The 13,149-nt window shown below is 37.4% G+C and overlaps 10 non-coding genes and 35 pseudogenes across 10 annotated transcripts; all 45 read right to left on the minus strand.

Annotated features, from left to right (window-relative positions):
* Window positions 1–32: 32 nt before the first annotated feature.
* On the minus strand, window positions 33–151 carry LOC148451227 (5S ribosomal RNA; annotated as a pseudogene).
* Window positions 152–266: 115 nt separating this feature from the next.
* LOC148451228 (5S ribosomal RNA) lies at window positions 267–385 on the minus strand. Its single transcript, XR_015874958.1, has one exon. It is a non-coding gene; the product is annotated as a 5S ribosomal RNA (ribosomal RNA).
* A 350-nt stretch (window positions 386–735) lies between these two features.
* Window positions 736–854, minus strand: LOC148451229 (5S ribosomal RNA). The gene has a single exon (XR_015875139.1). It is a non-coding gene; the product is annotated as a 5S ribosomal RNA (ribosomal RNA).
* An 821-nt stretch (window positions 855–1,675) lies between these two features.
* On the minus strand, window positions 1,676–1,794 carry LOC148451230 (5S ribosomal RNA; annotated as a pseudogene).
* A 115-nt stretch (window positions 1,795–1,909) lies between these two features.
* Window positions 1,910–2,028, minus strand: LOC148451231 (5S ribosomal RNA). The gene has a single exon (XR_015875168.1). It is a non-coding gene; the product is annotated as a 5S ribosomal RNA (ribosomal RNA).
* A 115-nt stretch (window positions 2,029–2,143) lies between these two features.
* Window positions 2,144–2,262, minus strand: LOC148451232 (5S ribosomal RNA; annotated as a pseudogene).
* A 350-nt stretch (window positions 2,263–2,612) lies between these two features.
* Window positions 2,613–2,731, minus strand: LOC148451233 (5S ribosomal RNA; annotated as a pseudogene).
* Window positions 2,732–2,847: 116 nt separating this feature from the next.
* Window positions 2,848–2,966, minus strand: LOC148451234 (5S ribosomal RNA; annotated as a pseudogene).
* A 115-nt stretch (window positions 2,967–3,081) lies between these two features.
* Window positions 3,082–3,200, minus strand: LOC148451235 (5S ribosomal RNA). The gene has a single exon (XR_015874959.1). It is a non-coding gene; the product is annotated as a 5S ribosomal RNA (ribosomal RNA).
* Window positions 3,201–3,316: 116 nt separating this feature from the next.
* On the minus strand, window positions 3,317–3,435 carry LOC148451236 (5S ribosomal RNA; annotated as a pseudogene).
* Window positions 3,436–3,550: 115 nt separating this feature from the next.
* Window positions 3,551–3,669, minus strand: LOC148451237 (5S ribosomal RNA; annotated as a pseudogene).
* A 116-nt stretch (window positions 3,670–3,785) lies between these two features.
* LOC148451238 (5S ribosomal RNA) lies at window positions 3,786–3,904 on the minus strand (annotated as a pseudogene).
* A 116-nt stretch (window positions 3,905–4,020) lies between these two features.
* LOC148451239 (5S ribosomal RNA) lies at window positions 4,021–4,139 on the minus strand (annotated as a pseudogene).
* A 116-nt stretch (window positions 4,140–4,255) lies between these two features.
* LOC148451240 (5S ribosomal RNA) lies at window positions 4,256–4,374 on the minus strand (annotated as a pseudogene).
* Window positions 4,375–4,490: 116 nt separating this feature from the next.
* LOC148451241 (5S ribosomal RNA) lies at window positions 4,491–4,609 on the minus strand (annotated as a pseudogene).
* Window positions 4,610–4,725: 116 nt separating this feature from the next.
* Window positions 4,726–4,844, minus strand: LOC148451242 (5S ribosomal RNA; annotated as a pseudogene).
* A 115-nt stretch (window positions 4,845–4,959) lies between these two features.
* LOC148451243 (5S ribosomal RNA) lies at window positions 4,960–5,078 on the minus strand (annotated as a pseudogene).
* A 115-nt stretch (window positions 5,079–5,193) lies between these two features.
* Window positions 5,194–5,312, minus strand: LOC148451244 (5S ribosomal RNA). The gene has a single exon (XR_015874960.1). It is a non-coding gene; the product is annotated as a 5S ribosomal RNA (ribosomal RNA).
* Window positions 5,313–5,428: 116 nt separating this feature from the next.
* Window positions 5,429–5,547, minus strand: LOC148451245 (5S ribosomal RNA; annotated as a pseudogene).
* Window positions 5,548–5,662: 115 nt separating this feature from the next.
* On the minus strand, window positions 5,663–5,781 carry LOC148451246 (5S ribosomal RNA; annotated as a pseudogene).
* Window positions 5,782–5,896: 115 nt separating this feature from the next.
* On the minus strand, window positions 5,897–6,015 carry LOC148451247 (5S ribosomal RNA; annotated as a pseudogene).
* A 116-nt stretch (window positions 6,016–6,131) lies between these two features.
* LOC148451248 (5S ribosomal RNA) lies at window positions 6,132–6,250 on the minus strand (annotated as a pseudogene).
* A 350-nt stretch (window positions 6,251–6,600) lies between these two features.
* LOC148451249 (5S ribosomal RNA) lies at window positions 6,601–6,719 on the minus strand (annotated as a pseudogene).
* Window positions 6,720–6,834: 115 nt separating this feature from the next.
* Window positions 6,835–6,953, minus strand: LOC148451250 (5S ribosomal RNA). The gene has a single exon (XR_015874961.1). It is a non-coding gene; the product is annotated as a 5S ribosomal RNA (ribosomal RNA).
* A 116-nt stretch (window positions 6,954–7,069) lies between these two features.
* On the minus strand, window positions 7,070–7,188 carry LOC148451251 (5S ribosomal RNA; annotated as a pseudogene).
* Window positions 7,189–7,304: 116 nt separating this feature from the next.
* LOC148451252 (5S ribosomal RNA) lies at window positions 7,305–7,423 on the minus strand (annotated as a pseudogene).
* A 116-nt stretch (window positions 7,424–7,539) lies between these two features.
* LOC148451253 (5S ribosomal RNA) lies at window positions 7,540–7,658 on the minus strand (annotated as a pseudogene).
* Window positions 7,659–7,769: 111 nt separating this feature from the next.
* On the minus strand, window positions 7,770–7,888 carry LOC148451254 (5S ribosomal RNA; annotated as a pseudogene).
* A 116-nt stretch (window positions 7,889–8,004) lies between these two features.
* LOC148451255 (5S ribosomal RNA) lies at window positions 8,005–8,123 on the minus strand (annotated as a pseudogene).
* A 350-nt stretch (window positions 8,124–8,473) lies between these two features.
* Window positions 8,474–8,592, minus strand: LOC148451256 (5S ribosomal RNA; annotated as a pseudogene).
* Window positions 8,593–8,942: 350 nt separating this feature from the next.
* LOC148451257 (5S ribosomal RNA) lies at window positions 8,943–9,061 on the minus strand (annotated as a pseudogene).
* Window positions 9,062–9,177: 116 nt separating this feature from the next.
* LOC148451258 (5S ribosomal RNA) lies at window positions 9,178–9,296 on the minus strand. The gene has a single exon (XR_015875160.1). It is a non-coding gene; the product is annotated as a 5S ribosomal RNA (ribosomal RNA).
* Window positions 9,297–9,412: 116 nt separating this feature from the next.
* On the minus strand, window positions 9,413–9,531 carry LOC148451259 (5S ribosomal RNA; annotated as a pseudogene).
* Window positions 9,532–9,646: 115 nt separating this feature from the next.
* Window positions 9,647–9,765, minus strand: LOC148451260 (5S ribosomal RNA). Its single transcript, XR_015874962.1, has one exon. It is a non-coding gene; the product is annotated as a 5S ribosomal RNA (ribosomal RNA).
* Window positions 9,766–9,881: 116 nt separating this feature from the next.
* On the minus strand, window positions 9,882–10,000 carry LOC148451261 (5S ribosomal RNA). The gene has a single exon (XR_015875169.1). It is a non-coding gene; the product is annotated as a 5S ribosomal RNA (ribosomal RNA).
* A 346-nt stretch (window positions 10,001–10,346) lies between these two features.
* LOC148451262 (5S ribosomal RNA) lies at window positions 10,347–10,465 on the minus strand (annotated as a pseudogene).
* A 351-nt stretch (window positions 10,466–10,816) lies between these two features.
* Window positions 10,817–10,935, minus strand: LOC148451263 (5S ribosomal RNA; annotated as a pseudogene).
* Window positions 10,936–11,051: 116 nt separating this feature from the next.
* LOC148451264 (5S ribosomal RNA) lies at window positions 11,052–11,170 on the minus strand (annotated as a pseudogene).
* A 115-nt stretch (window positions 11,171–11,285) lies between these two features.
* Window positions 11,286–11,404, minus strand: LOC148451265 (5S ribosomal RNA; annotated as a pseudogene).
* A 116-nt stretch (window positions 11,405–11,520) lies between these two features.
* Window positions 11,521–11,639, minus strand: LOC148451266 (5S ribosomal RNA). The gene has a single exon (XR_015874964.1). It is a non-coding gene; the product is annotated as a 5S ribosomal RNA (ribosomal RNA).
* Window positions 11,640–11,755: 116 nt separating this feature from the next.
* On the minus strand, window positions 11,756–11,874 carry LOC148451267 (5S ribosomal RNA; annotated as a pseudogene).
* A 350-nt stretch (window positions 11,875–12,224) lies between these two features.
* LOC148451268 (5S ribosomal RNA) lies at window positions 12,225–12,343 on the minus strand (annotated as a pseudogene).
* Window positions 12,344–12,458: 115 nt separating this feature from the next.
* Window positions 12,459–12,577, minus strand: LOC148451269 (5S ribosomal RNA; annotated as a pseudogene).
* Window positions 12,578–12,693: 116 nt separating this feature from the next.
* LOC148451270 (5S ribosomal RNA) lies at window positions 12,694–12,812 on the minus strand (annotated as a pseudogene).
* A 116-nt stretch (window positions 12,813–12,928) lies between these two features.
* Window positions 12,929–13,047, minus strand: LOC148451271 (5S ribosomal RNA; annotated as a pseudogene).
* Between the last annotated feature and the right edge of the window lie 102 nt (window positions 13,048–13,149).

A 13,149-nucleotide genomic window follows, 5' to 3' on the forward strand; every position in this document is an offset into this window, starting at 1 on the left:
TAATAGAAAAGAATGTTATGGCACTATAAAATTACCTACAGCACCTGGTAATCCCATGTGGTCTCCCATCCAAGTACTAACCAGGCCCAACACTGCAGAGCTTCCAAGTTCAGACGAGATTGGGCATGTCCAGTGTGGTTTGGCTGTAGGTGCTCAAAAACATTAACTTTAGACCTCTTTTACTTCTTAACTGAAGTAAATTCAATGATAAGTTGAAAAATGAAATGTAAAATGTAATAGAAAAGAATGTTATGGCAGTATAAAATTACCTACAGCACCTGGTATTCCCAGGTGGTCTCCCATCCAAGTACTAACCAGGCCCAACACTGCATAGCTTCCAAGATCAGACGAGATTGGGCATGTCCAGTGTGGTTTGGCTGTAGGTGCTCAAAAACATTAACTTTAGACCTCTTTTACTTCTTAACTCAAGTAAATTCATTGATAAGTTGAAAGAATGAAATGTAAAATGTAATAGAAAAGAATGTTTTGGTTGTCTAAAATTCCCTACAGCACCTGGTATTCCCAGGTGGTCTCCCATCCAAGTACTGACCATGCCCAACACTGCATAGCTACCAAGATAAGACGAGATGGGGCATGTCCAGTGTGGATTGGCTGTAGGTGCTCAAAAGTTTTAACTTTAGACCTCTTTTACTTCTTAACTCAAGTAAATTCAATGATAAGTTGAAAAATTAAATGTAAAATGTAATAGAAAAGAATGTTATGGCAGTATAAAATTACCTACAGCTCCTGGTATTCCCAGGTGGTCTCCCATCCAAGTACTAACCAGGCCCAACACTGCATAGCTTCCAAGATCAGATGAGATTGGGCATGTCCAGTGCGGTTTGGCTGTAGGTGCTCAAAAACATTAACTTTAGACCTCTTTTACTTCTTTACTCAAGTAAATTCATTGATAAGTTGAAAAAATTAAATGTAAAATTTAATAGAAAAGAATGTTATGGCAGTATAAAATTACCTACAGAACCTGGGATTCCTAGGTAGTCTCCCATCCAAGTACAAACCAGTGCCAACACTGCATAGCTTCCAAGATCAGATGAGATTGGGCATGTCTAGTGTGGTTTGGCTGTAGGTGCTCAAAAACATTAACTTTAGACCTGTATTACTTCTTAACTCAAGTAAATTCATTGATAAGTTGAAAAAATTAAATGTAAAATGTAATAGAAAAGAATGTTATGGCAGTATAAAATTACCTACTGCACCTGGTTTTCCCAGGTGGTCTCCCATCCAAGTACTGACCAGGCCCAACACTGCACAGCTTCCAAGATAAGACGAGATTCGGAATGTCCAGTGTGGATTGGCTGTAGGTGGTCAAAAACATTAACTTTAGACCTCTATTACTTCTTTACTCAAGTAAATTCATTGATAAGTTGAAAAAATTAAATGTAAAATGTAATAGAAAAGAATGTTATGGCAGTATAAAATTACCTACTGCCCCTGGTTTTCCCAGGTGGTCACCCATCCAAGTTCTGACCATTCCCAACACTGCATAGCTTCCAAGATCAAACGACATTGGCCATGTCCAGTGTGGTTTGGCTATAGGTGCTGAAAAATATTAACATTAGACCTCTTTTAATTCTTAACTCAAGGAAATTCATTGCTAAGTTGAAAAAATGAAATGTAAAATGTTATAGAAAAGAATGTTATGGCTATATAAAATTACCTACAGCACCTGGTATTCCCAGGTGGTCTCCCATCCAAGTACTAACCAGGCCCAACACTGCATAGCTTCCAAAATCAGACGAGATTGGGCATGTCCAGTGTGGTTTGGCTGTAGGTGCTAAAAGTCTTAACTTTAGACATCTTTTACTTCTTAACTCAAGTAAATTCATTGATAAGTTGAAAAAATTATATGTAAAATGTAATAGAAAAGAATGTTATGGCAGTATAAAATTACCTACAGCACCTGGTATTCCCAGGTGGTCTCCCATCCAAGTACTAACCAGGCCCAACACTGCATAGTTTCCAAGATCAGACGAGATTGGGCATGTCCAGTGTGGTTTGGCTGTAGGTGCTCAAAAACATTAACTTTAGACCTCAATTACTTCTTAACTCAAGTAAATTCATTGATAAGTTGAAAAAATTAAATTTGAAATGTAATAGAAAAGAATGTTAAGGCAGTATAAAATACCTACAGCACGTGGGATTCCTAGGTGGTCTCCTATCCAAGTACTAAACAGGTCCAACACTGCATAGCTTCCAAGATCAGACGAGATTGGGCATGTCCAGTGTGGTTTGGCTGTAGGTGCTCAAAAACATTAACTTTAGACCTCTATTACTTCTTAACTCAAGTAAATTCATTGATAAGTTGAAAAAATTAAATGTAAAATGTAATAGAAAAGAATGTTATGGCAGTATAAAATTACCTACTGCAGCTGGTTTTCCCAGGTGGTCTCCCATCCAAGTACTGACCATGCCCAACACTGCATAGCTACCAAGATAAGACGAGATGGGGCATGTCCAGTGTGGATTGGCTGTAGGTGCTCAAAAGTATTAACTTTAGACCTCTTTTACTTCTTAACTCAAGTAAATTCAATGATAAGTTGAAAAATTAAATATAAAATGTAATAGAAAAGAATGTTATGGCAGTATAAAATTACCTACCACTCCTGGTATTCCCAGGAGGTCTCCCATCCAAGTACTAACCAGGCCCAACACTGCATAGCTTCCAAGGTCAGACGAGATTGGGCATGTCCAGTGTGGTTTGGCTGTAGGTGCTCAAAAACATTAACTTTAGACCTCTATTACTTCTTAACTCAAGTAAATTCATTGATAAGTTGAAAAAATTAAATTTAAAATGTAATAGAAAAGAATGTTATGGCAGTATAAAATTACCTACAGGACCTGGGATTCCTAGGTGGTCTCCTATCCAAGTACTAAACAGGACCAACACTGCATAGCTTCCAAGTTCAGATGAGATTGGGCATGTCCAGTGTGGTTTGGCTGTAGGTGCTCAAAAACATTAACTTTAGACCTCTTTTACTTCTTAACTCAAGTAAATTCAATGATAAGTTGAAAAATGAAATGTAAAATGTAATAGAAAAGAATGTTATGGGAGTATAAAATTACCTACAGCACCTGGTATTCCCAGGTGGTCTCCCATCCAAGTACTAACCAGGCCCAACACTGCATAGCTTCCAAGATCAGACGAGATTGGGCATGTCCAGTGTGGTTTGGCTGTAGGTTCCCAAAAGCATTAAATTTATACCGCTATTACTTCTTAACTCAAGTAAATTCAATGATAAGTTGAAAAAATTAAATGTAAAATGTAATAGAAAAGAAAGTTATGGCAGTATAAAATTACCTACAGCACCTGGTATTACCAGGAGATCTCCCATCCAAGTACTAACCAGGCCCAACACTGCATAGCTTCCAAGATCAGACGAGATTGGGCATGTTCAGTGTGGTTTGGCTGTAGGTGCTCAAAAACATTAACTTTAGACCTCTTTTACTTCTTAACTCAAGTAAATTCAATGATAAGTTGTAAAATTAAATGTAAAATATAATAGAAAAGAATGTTATGGCAGTATAAAATTACCTACAGCTCCTGGTATTCCCAGGTGGTCTCCCATCCAAGTACTAACCAGGCCCAACACTGCATAACTTCCAAGATCAGACAAGATTGGGCATGTCCAGTGTGGTTTGGCTGTAGGTGCTCAAAAACATTAACTTTAGACCTATTTTACTTCTTAACTCAAGTAAATTCAATGATAAGTTGAAAAAATTAAATGTAAAATGTTCTAGAAAAGAATGTTATGGCAGTATAAAATTACCTACAGCACCTGGTATTCCCAGGTGGTCTCCCATCCAAGTACAAACCAGGCCAAACACTGCATAGCTTCCAAGATCAGACGAGATTGGGCATGTCCAGTGTGGTTTGACTGTAGGTGCTCAAAAACATTAACTTTAGACATCTTTTACTTCTTAACTCAAGTAAATTCATTGATAAGTTGAAAAAATTAAATGTAAAATTTAATAGAAAAGAATGTTATGGCAGTATAAAATTACCTACAGCACCTGATATTCCCAGGTGGTCTCCCATTCAAGTACTAACCAGGCCCAACACTGCATAACTTCCAAGATCAGACGAGATTGGGCATGTCCAGTGTGGTTTGGCAATAGGGGCTCAAAAACATTAAATTTAGACCTCTTTTACTTCTTAACTCAAGTAAATTAATTGATAAGTTGAAAAAATGTAATGTAAAATGTAATAGAAAAGAATGTTATGGCTATATAAAATTACCTACAGCACCAGGGATTCCTAGGTGGTCTCCCATCCAAGTACTATCCAGGCCCAACACTGCATAGCTTCCAATATCAGACGAGATTGGGCATGTCAAGTGTGGTTTGGCTGTAGGTGCTCAAAGACATTAACTTTAGACCTCTTTTACTTCTTTACTCAAGTAAATTCATTGATAAGTTGAAAAAATTACATGTAAAATGTAATAGAAAAGAATGTTATGGCAGTATAAAATTACCTACAGCACCTGGTATTCCCAGGTGGTCTCCCATCCAAGTACTGACCATGCCCAACACTGCATAGCTTCCAATATCAAACGACATTGGCCATGTCCAGTGTGGTTTGGCTATAGGTGCTGAAAAATATTAACTTTAGACGTCTTTTACTTCTTAACTCAAGTAAATTCATTGCTAAGTTGAAAAAATGTAATGTGAAATGTAATAGAAAAGAATGTTATGGCTATATAAAATTACCTACAGCACCAGGTATTCCCAGGTGGTCTCCCAGCCAAGTACTAACCAGGCCCAACACTGCATAGCTTCCAAGATCAGACGAGATTGGGCATGTCCAGTGTGGTTTGGCTATAGGTGCTAAAAGCCTTAACTTTAGACATCTTTTACTTCTTAACTCAAGTAAATTCATTGATAAGTTGAAAAAATTAAATGTAAAATGTAATAGAAAAGACTGTTATGGCAGTATAAAATTACCTACAGCACCTGGGATTCCTAGGTGGTCTCCCATCCAAGTACTAACCAGGCCCAACATTGCATAGCTTCCAAGATCAGACGAGATTGGGCATGTCCAGTGTGGTTTGGCTGTAGGTGCTCAAAAACATTAACTTTAGACCTCTTTTACTTCTTAACTCAAGTAAATTCATTGAAAAGTTGAAAAATTAAATGTAAAATGTAATAGAAAAGAATGTTATGGCTGCATAAAATTACCTACAGCACCTGGTATTCCCAGGTGGTCTCCCATCCAAGTACTAACCAGGCCCAACACTGCATAGCTTCCAAGATCAGACGAGATTGGGCATGTCCAGTGTGGTTTGGCTGTAGGTGCTCAAAAACATTAACTTTAGACCTCTATTACTTCTTAACTCAAGTAAATTCATTGATAAGTTGAAAAAATTAAATTTAAAATGTAATAGAAAAGAATGTTTAGGCACTATAAAATTACCTACAGCACCTGGTAATCCCAGGTGGTCTCCCATCCAAGTACTAACCAGGCCCAACACTGCATAGCTTCCAAGTTCAGACGAGATTGGGCATGTCCAGTGTGGTTTGGCTGTAGGTGCTCAAAAACATTAACTTTAGACCTCTTTTACATCTTAACTCAAGTAAATTCAATGATAAGTTGAAAAATGAAATGTAAAATGTAATAGAAAAGAATGTTATGGCAGTATAAAATTACCTACAGCACCTGGTAATCCCAGGTGGTCTCCCATCCAAGTACTAACCAGGCCCAACACTGCATAGCTTCCAAGATCAGACGAGATTGGGCATGTCCACTGTGGTTTGGATGTTGGTGCTCAAAAGTGTTAAATTTAGACCGCTTTTACTTCTTAACACAAGTAAATTCAATGATAAGTTGAAAAATTAAATGTAAAATGTAATTGAAAAGAATGTTATGGCAGTATAAAATTACCTACAGCTCCTGGTATTCCCAGGTGGTCTCCCATCCAAGTACTAACCAGGCCCAACACTGCATAGCTTCCAAGATCAGACGAGATTGGGCATGTCCAGCGTGGTTTGGCTGTAGGTGCTCAAAAACATTAACTTTAGACCTCAATTACTTCTTAACTCAAGTAAATTCATTGATAAGTTGAAAAAATTAAATTTAAAATGTAATAGAAAAGAATGTTATGGCAGTATAAAATTACCTACAGCACCTGGGATTCCTAGGTGGTCTCCTATCCAAGTACTAAACAGGTCCAACACTGCATAGCTTCCAAGATCAGACGAGATTGGGCATGTCCAGTGTGGTTTGGCTGTAGGTGCTCAAAAACATTAACTTTAGACCTCTATTACTTCTTAACTCAAGTAAATTCATTGATAAGTTGAAAAAATTAAATGTAAAATGTAATAGAAAAGAATGTTATGGCAGTATAAAATTACGTACTGCAGCTGGTTTTCCCAGGTGGTCTCCCATCCAAGTACTGACCATGCCCAACACTGCATAGCTACCAAGATAAGACGAGATGGGGCATGTCCAGTGTGGATTGGCTGTAGGTGCTCAAAAGTATTAACTTTAGACCTCTTTTACTTCTTAACTCAAGTTTATTCAATGATAAGTTGAAAAATTAAATGTAAAATGTAATAGAAAAGAATGTTATGGCAGTATAAAATTACCTACAGGACCTGGGATTCCTAGGTGGTCTCCTATCCAAGTACTAAACAGGTCCAACACTGCATAGCTTCCAAGTTCAGACGAGATTGGGCATGTCCAGTGTGGTTTGGCTGTAGGTGCTCAAAAACATTAACTTTAGACCTCTTTTACTTCTAAACTCAAGTAAATTCAATGATAAGTTGAAAAATGAAATGTAAAATGTAATAGAAAAGAATGTTATGGGAGTATAAAATTACCTACAGCACCTGGTATTCCCAGGTGGTCTCCCATCCAAGTACTAACCAGGCCCAACACTGCATAGCTTCCAAGATCAGACGAGATTGGGCATGTCCAGTGTGGTTTGGCTGTAGGTGCCCAAAAGCATTAAATTTATACCGCTATTACTTCTTAACTCAAGTAAATTCAATGATAAGTTGAAAAAATTAAATGTAAAATGTAATAGAAAAGAAAGTTATGGCAGTATAAAATTACCTACAGCACCTGGTATTACCAGGAGGTCTCCCATCCAAGTACAAACCAGGCCAAACACTGCATAGCTTCCAAGATCAGACGAGATTGGGCATGCCCAGTGTGGTTTGACTGTAGGTGCTCAAAAACATTAACTTTAGACATCTTTTACTTCTTAACTCAAGTAAATTCATTGATAAGTTGAAAAAATTAAATGTAAAATTTAATAGAAAAGAATGTTATGGCAGTTTAACATTACCTACAGCACCTGATATTCCCAGGTGGTCTCCCATTCAAGTACTAACCAGGCCCAACACTGCATAACTTCCAAGATCAGATGAGATTGGGCATGTCCAGTGTGGTTTGGCTATAGGCGCTCAAAAACATTAAATTTAGACCTCTTTTACTTCTTAACTCAAGTAAATTAATTGATAAGTTGAAAAAATGTAATGTAAAATGTAATAGAAAAGAATGTTATGGCTATATAAAATTACCTACAGCACCAGGGATTCCTAGGTGGTCTCCCATCCAAGTACTATCCAGGCCCAACACTACATAGCTTCCAATATCAGACGAGATTGGGCATGTCAAGTGTGGTTTGGCTGTAGGTGCTCAAAGACATTAACTTTAGACCTCTTTTACTTCTTTACTCAAGTAAATTCATTGATAAGTTGAAAAAATTAAATGTAAAATGTAATAGACTGTTATGGCAGTATAAAATTACCTACAGCACCTGGGATTCCTAGGTGGTCTCCCATCCAAGTACTAACCAGGCCCAACACTGCATAGCTTCCAAGATCAGACAAGATTGGGCATGTCCACTGCGGTTTGGCTGTAGGTGCTCAAAAATATTAACTTTAGACCTCTTTTACTTCTTTACTCAAGTAAATTCATTGATAAGTTGAAAAAATTAAATGTAAAATGTAATAGAAAAGAATGTTATGGCAGTATAAAATTACCTACAGAACCTGGGATTCCTAGGTAGTCTCCCATCCAAGTACAAACCAGTCCCAACACTGCATAGCTTCCAAGATCAGACGAGATTGGGCATGTCCAGTGTGGTTTGGCTGTAGGTGCTCAAAAACATTAACTTTAGACCTCTATTACTTCTTAACTCAAGTAAATTCATTGATAAGTTGAAAAAATTAAATGTAAAATGTAATAGAAAAGAATGTTATGGCAGTACAAAATTACCTACTGCAGCTGGTTTTCCCAGGTGGTCTCCCATCCAAGTACTGACCATGCCCAACACTGCATAGCTACCAAGATAAGACGAGATGGGGCAAGTCCAGTGTGGATTGGCTGTAGGTGCTCAAAACCATTAACTTTAGACCTCTTTTACTTCTTAACTCAAGTAAATTCAATGATAAGTTGAAAAAATTAAATTTAAAATGTAATAGAAAAGAAGTTATGGCAGTATAAAATTACCTACAGCACCTGGGATTCCTAGGTGGTCTCCTATCCAAGTACTAAACATGTCCAACACTGCATAGCTTCCAAGATCAGACGAGATTGGGCATGTCCAGTGTGGTTTGGCTGTAGGTGCTCAAAAACATTAACTTTAGACCTCTATTACTTCTTAACTCAAGTAAATTCATTGATAAGTTGAAAAAATTAAATGTAAAATGTAATAGAAAAGAATGTTATGGCAGTACAAAATTACCTACTGCAGCTGGTTTTCCCAGGTGGTCTCCCATCCAAGTACTGCCCATGCCCAACACTGCATAGCTACCAAGATAAGACGAGATGGGGCAAGTCCAGTGTGGATTGGCTGTAGGTGCTCAAAACCATTAACTTTAGACCTCTTTTACTTCTTAACTCAAGTAAATTCAATGATAAGTTGAAAAAATTAAATTTAAAATGTAATAGAAAAGAAGTTATGGCAGTATAAAATTACCTACAGCACCTGGGATTCCTAGGTGGTCTCCTATCCAAGTACTAAACATGTCCAACACTGCATAGCTTCCAAGATCAGACGAGATTGGGCATGTCCAGTGTGGTTTGGCTGTAGGTGCTCAAAAACATTAACTTTAGACCTCTTTTACTTCTTAACTCAAGTAAATTCATTAATAAGTTGAAAAAATTAAATGTAAAATGTAATAGAAAAGAAAGTTATGGCTGCATAAAATGACCTACAGCACCTGGTATTCCCAGGTGGTCTCCCATCCAAGTACTAACCAGGCCCAACACTGCATAGCTTCCAAGATCAGACGAGATTGGGCATGTCCAGTGTGGTTTGGCTGTAGGTGCTCAAAAACATTAACTTTAGACCTCTATTACTTCTTAACTCAAGTAAATTCATTGATAAGTTGAAAAAATTAAATTTAAAATGTAATAGAAAAGAATGTTATGGCAGTATAAAATTACCTACAGCACGTGGTAATCCCTGGTGGTCTCCCATTCAAATACTAACCACACCCAACACTGCATAGCTTCCAAGTTCAGACGAGATTGGGCATGTCCAGTGTGGTTTGGCTGTAGGTGCTCAAAAACATTAACTTTAGACCTCTTTTACTTCTTAACTCAAGTAAATTCAATGATAAGTTGAAAAATGAAATGTAAAATGTAATAGAAAAGAATGTTATGGCAGTATAAAATTACCTACAGCACCTGGTATTCCCAGGTGGTCTCCCATCCAAGTACTAACCAGGCCCAACACTGCATAGCTTCCAAGATCAGACGAGATTGGGCATGTCCAGTGTGGTTTGGCTGTAGGTGCTCAAAACCATTAACTTTAGACCTCTTTTACTTCTTAACTCAAGTAAATTCATTGATAAGTTGAAAAAATTAAATGTAAAATGTAATAGAAAAGAATGTTATGGCAGTATAAAATTACCTACAGCACCTGGTATTCCCAGGTGGTCTCCCATCCAAGTACTAACCAGGCCCAACACTGCATAGTTTCCAAGATCAGACGAGATTGGGCATGTCCAGTGTGGTTTGGCTGTAGGTGCCCAAAAGCATTAAATTTATACCGCTATTACTTCTTAACTCAAGTAAATTCATTGATAAGTTGAAAAAATGTAATGTAAAATGTAATAGAAAAGAATGTTATGGCTATATAAAATTACCTACAGCACTAGGGATTCCTAGGTGGTCTCCCATCCAAGTACCATCCAGGCCCAACACTGCATCGCTTCCTTTATCAGACGAGATTGGGCATGTCCAGTGTGGTTTGGCTGTAGGTGCTCAAAGACATTAACTTTAGACCTCTTTTACTTCTTTACTCAAGTAAATTCATTGATAAGTTGAAAAAATGTAATGTAAAATGTAATAGACTGTTATTGCAGTATAAAATTACCTACAGCACCTGGGATTCCTAGGTGGTCTCCCATCCAAGTACTAACCAGGCCCAACACTGCATAGCTTCCAAGATCACACGAGATTGGGCATGTCCACTGTGGTTTGGCTGTAGGTGCTCAAAAACATTAACTTTAGACCTCTTTTACTTCTTTACTCAAGTAAATTCATTGATAAGTTGAAAAAATTAAATGTAAAATGTAATAGAAAAGAATGTTATGGCAGTATAAAATTACGTACAGAACCTGGGATTCCTAGGTAGTCTCCCATCCAAGTACAAACCAGTCCCAACACTGCATAGCTTCCAAGATCAGACGAGATTGGGCATGTCCAGTGTGGATTGGCTGTAGGTGCTCAAAACCATTAACTTTAGACCTCTTTTACTTCTTAACTCAAGTAAATTCATTGATAAGTTGAAAAAATTAAATGTAAAATGTAATAGAAAAGAATGTTATGGCAGTATAAAATTAACTACAGCACCTGGTATTCCCAGGTGGTCTCCCATCCAAGTACTAACCAGGCCCAACACCGCATAGTTTCCAAGATCAGATGAGATTGGGCATGTCCAGTGTGGTTTGGCTGTAGGTGCCCAAAAGCATTAAATTTATACCGCTATTACTTCTTAACTCAAGTAAATTTATTGATAAGTTGAAAAAATGAAATGTAAAATGTAATAGAAAAGAATGTTATGGCAGTATAAAATTACCTACAGCTCCTGGTATTCCCAGGTGGTCTCCCATCCAAGTACTAAACAGGCCCAACACTGTATAGCTTCCAAGATCAGACGAGATTGGGCATGTCCAGTGTGGTTTGGCTGTAGGTGCGCAAAAACATTAACTTTAGACCTCTTTTACTTCTTAACTCAAGTAAATCCAATGATAAGTTGTAAAATTAAATGTAAAATATAATAGAAAAGAATGTTATGGCAGTATAAAATTACCTACAGCTCCTGGTATTCCCAGGTGGTCTCCCATCCAAGTACTAACCAGGCCCAACACTGCATAGCTTCCAAGATCAGACAAGATTGGGCATGTCCAGTGTGGTGTGGCTGTAGGTGCGCAAAAGCATTAACTTTAGACCTCTATTACTTCTTAACTCAAGTAAATTCATTGATAAGTTGAAAAAATTAAATGTAAAATGTAATAGAAAAGAATGTTATGGCAGTATAAAATTACCTACAGCACCTGGTATTCCCAGGTGGTCTCCCATCCAAGTACTAACCAGGCCCAACACTGCATAGCTTCCAAGATCAGACGAGATTGGGCATGTCCAGTGTGGTTTGGCTGTAGGTGCTCAAAAACATTAACTTTAGACCTCAATTACTTCTTAACTCAAGTAAATTCATTGATAAGATGAAAAAATTAAATTTAAAATGTAATAGAAAAGAATGTTATGGCAGTATAAAATTACCTACAGCACCTGGGATTCCTAGGTGGTCTCCTATCCAAGTACTAAACAGGTCCAACACTGCATAGCTTCCAAGATCAGACGAGATTGGGCATGTCCAGTGTGGTTTGGCTGTAGGTGCTCAAAAACATTAACTTTAGACCTCTATTACTTCTTAACTCAAGTAAATTCATTGATAAGTTGAAAAAATTAAATGTAAAATGTAATAGAAAAGAATGTTATGGCAGTATAAAATTACGTACTGCAGCTGGTTTTCCCAGGTGGTCTCCCATCCAAGTACTGACCATGCCCAACACTGCATAGCTACCAAGATAAGACGAGATGGGGCATGTCCAGTGTGGATTGGCTGTAGGTGCTCAAAAGTATTAACTTTAGACCTCTTTTACTTCTTAACTCAAGTTTATTCAATGATAAGTTGAAAAATTAAATGTAAAATGTAATAGAAAAGAATGTTATGGCAGTATAAAATTACCTACAGGACCTGGGATTCCTAGGTGGTCTCCTATCCAAGTACTAAACAGGTCCAACACTGCATAGCTTCCAAGTTCAGACGAGATTGGGCATGTCCAGTGTGGTTTGGCTGTAGGTGCTCAAAAACATTAACTTTAGACCTCTTTTACTTCTAAACTCAAGTAAATTCAATGATAAGTTGAAAAATGAAATGTAAAATGTAATAGAAAAGAATGTTATGGGAGTATAAAATTATCTACAGCACCTGGTATTCCCAGGTGGTCTCCCATCCAAGTACTAACCAGGCCCAACACTGCATAGCTTCCAAGATCAGACGAGATTGGGCATGTCCAGTGTGGTTTGGCTGTAGGTGCCCAAAAGCATTAAATTTATACCGCTATTACTTCTTAACTCAAGTAAATTCAATGATAAGTTGAAAAAATTAAATGTAAAATGTAATAGAAAAGAAAGTTATGGCAGTATAAAATTACCTACAGCACCTGGTATTACCAGGAGGTCTCCCATCCAAGTACAAACCAGGCCAAACACTGCATAGCTTCCAAGATCAGACGAGATTGGGCATGCCCAGTGTGGTTTGACTGTAGGTGCTCAAAAACATTAACTTTAGACATCTTTTACTTCTTAACTCAAGTAAATTCATTGATAAGTTGAAAAAATTAAATGTAAAATTTAATAGAAAAGAATGTTATGGCAGTTTAACATTACCTACAGCACCTGATATTCCCAGGTGGTCTCCCATTCAAGTACTAACCAGGCCCAACACTGCATAACTTCCAAGATCAGATGAGATTGGGCATGTCCAGTGTGGTTTGGCTATAGGCGCTCAAAAACATTAAATTTAGACCTCTTTTACTTCTTAACTCAAGTAAATTAATTGATAAGTTGAAAAAATTTAATGTAAAATGTAATAGAAAAGAATGTTA

Source organism: Taudactylus pleione, unplaced genomic scaffold (assembly GCF_031769625.1).
Source record: "Taudactylus pleione unplaced genomic scaffold, aTauple2 ptg001184l, whole genome shotgun sequence".
Taxonomy (NCBI): domain Eukaryota; kingdom Metazoa; phylum Chordata; class Amphibia; order Anura; family Myobatrachidae; genus Taudactylus; species Taudactylus pleione.